Source organism: Myotis yumanensis, unplaced genomic scaffold (assembly GCF_028538775.1).
Source record: "Myotis yumanensis isolate MYYU_CA2020_CCGP unplaced genomic scaffold, mMyoYum1.0.hap1 SCAF_2, whole genome shotgun sequence".
Classification (NCBI taxonomy): Eukaryota; Metazoa; Chordata; class Mammalia; order Chiroptera; family Vespertilionidae; genus Myotis; species Myotis yumanensis.
The window spans coordinates 92,837,733-92,840,136 of NW_027223753.1; the positions used below are offsets into that span (position 1 = coordinate 92,837,733).

At 47.1% G+C, this 2,404-nt stretch overlaps 1 pseudogene; it reads left to right on the forward strand.

Annotated features, from left to right (window-relative positions):
- Positions 1-1,255: 1,255 nt before the first annotated feature.
- On the forward strand, positions 1,256-1,545 carry LOC139001969 (barrier-to-autointegration factor pseudogene; annotated as a pseudogene).
- Positions 1,546-2,404: the final 859 nt, after the last annotated feature.

A 2,404-nucleotide genomic window follows, 5' to 3' on the forward strand; every position in this document is an offset into this window, starting at 1 on the left:
GGGAATGGACAGACTATCCTTGGGGGGGAAAGGGGAATGGGAGATGCGGGAAGAGACTGGACAAAAATCGTGCACCTATGGATGAGGACAGTGGGTGGGGAGTGAGGGCGGAGGGTTGGGCGGGAACTGGGAGGAGGGGAGTTATGGGGGGGGGGGAAAGAGGAACAAATGTAATCTGAACAATAAAGATTAAAAAAAAACAAAAAACAAGAATGTACACAAGACCCCTATAGCACCATAACAAATGTGACCGCCAGAGAAGAGAGAATTAGAAAAGAGATAAGAGAGCAAGAATGACAGAAAAAAAAGAAAGACAAAATATGGGGAGAAAAAAAAATTAAACAAATAAACAAATAAAAAAGCATAAACAAAAAAAAAACAAGAAAAAGGGGGAGACTGAATATGTAGATGCAGAGCTTAAACAGAAAATAAGAATAAAGAGTTAGAGGAATAGGGGAAGGAAAACAGTTTAGAATAAAGGAGGGAGAGGAGAAATGCAAAGACAAGAAGAAAAATTTTTTAAAAAGATAGAGGAGAAAGCATATAGACTTAAATTGAGGAAGAAAAAAAGATAAGTCAGCAGAAAAAGAAAAAAGAGAAAAAAATTGGGTAGTGAGAAAAAGAAAAGAGAAAGGGAAATTAGGGGAAGGGAAACAGAAAATTAGGTATATGAACGAAACCACAGAGACTAGAATAATATCTAATAAATAAAGCAGATAAAGAATATAACTTTAAAAGGGGGAAAAAGAAAGAAAAGTGGAAAACTAAAAAGGAGAAAAATGGGAGGGGAAAAAGAGAAGATAGGGAAAAAAAGAGGTGGGGGAAAAAAGTTCAGTGGCGTTTTGTTTCAGCTGAGTTTAATGCCCCCTGGGAGCTTCTTTAGGACTCCACTCTTCTGTCTGCCAATTCTGATCTTCCTGTTAGGTTTTAGGTGCTAACCACTGTCCTGCACTGTCTTCTGGCTTTTAGCAACCTGCTTGAAGCTCCAGGCGATCCACTGATTCACCACTTGTGTCTGTCTCCACGCCTGTGGCTGCAGGCAGGAGGGGGTCAATCTGCCCTCTAAAGTAGAATTAGCCACACAGGGCCCAGGGCTGGTTTAGCAAAGTTCCCCTGGCTCCCAGCTTTTACCTCCGCCCGCCTTTGCCTGTCCACCAGCTGTCAATCTTACTCGCTCAAAAGTCTATTTCTGAGCCGGCAGCAGCGGGGGGTGGGAGGGGGGGGGGGCCGTTACCGGAGCTGGAACTGCCAATTAATCCTGATCAAGATGACAACCTCCCAAAAGCACCGAGACTTCGAGACTTCGTGGCAAAGCCCATGGGGGAAAAGCCAGTGGGGAGTCTGGCCGGGATCGGCAAAGTCCTGGGCAAGAAGCTGGAGGAAAAGGGCTTTGACAAGGCTTATGTGGTCCTTGGCTAGTTTCTGGTGCTAAAGAAAGACGAAGACCTCTTCTGGGAATGGCTAAAGGACACATGTGGTGCCAATGCCAAGCAGTCCCGGGACTGCTTTGGGTGCCTTCGAGAGTGGTGTGACGCCTTCTTGTGATGCTCTCTGGGGAGCCCCCCCCCCCCCCCCCCCCCCCCCGTCCCTAACACCAGCCTTGAGTCTTCAGAGTTTGCAGCTGAGTGGGGGCTACTCCCTTGTCCTCTACCACCCATGTCCGGGTCTCTGGGGGAGTTCTCTCCCCTCACCATTTCAACTTTTTTGGAATTCTCACTCTTGCATGCATCTCCCTTCTCTTTCTCCTGGCAGTTTTGGGTCAATAATCAGCTTTTCTGAGTGGATTTCTGGCCCCTACCCTCACTCCTGGTCTGTTTAATGACATTTGGCTTTTCTTTTGGCAAAAGTCACTGTCCATATAAAGTTTTTTAAATCAATAAAGTCAGTGGCCTTCCAAAAAAAAAAAAGTCTATTTCTGACAGGGCTTTATGTGGAGGAGGTGCTGTTTAGCTTTCAGGGAATATGGTGGGTGTGTTTTCCAGCCCCCAGAGTACTCCTCTGCTAGTGTTCCAAGATATTACTCTACCTTTGTCTGGACAGAGATCCTTTATGGAGACCAATGGGGTCGGCTGGGGAACTGGAGTTTTTATCATGCCGGTTCCCAGAATAGCGGAGCGGATGGCCCTCCTCCAATCCAGTCACCGAGGGCTTCTTGAGACTTTTGCGGCCCATAAGCTTGGCCTCTGCCTTGGTTTCCTCTGTAAAGCTCAACATGCAGGTTGTGGCAGGCTGTATCACCTAGGGTGGGGTTCTGTTCCTTGCCTGCCCTCTGGCTTTCGGGGTAGCTAGCTCCTCTCTGGAGAAATGGCTATTTTGGTTTGGAAGAGTATGAATGTCCCAGTGCAGCACTTCCAGCTACTGCTTTTCCAGGTCTCCCTTCCCTGCTTCCCTCCCTCACCTCTCC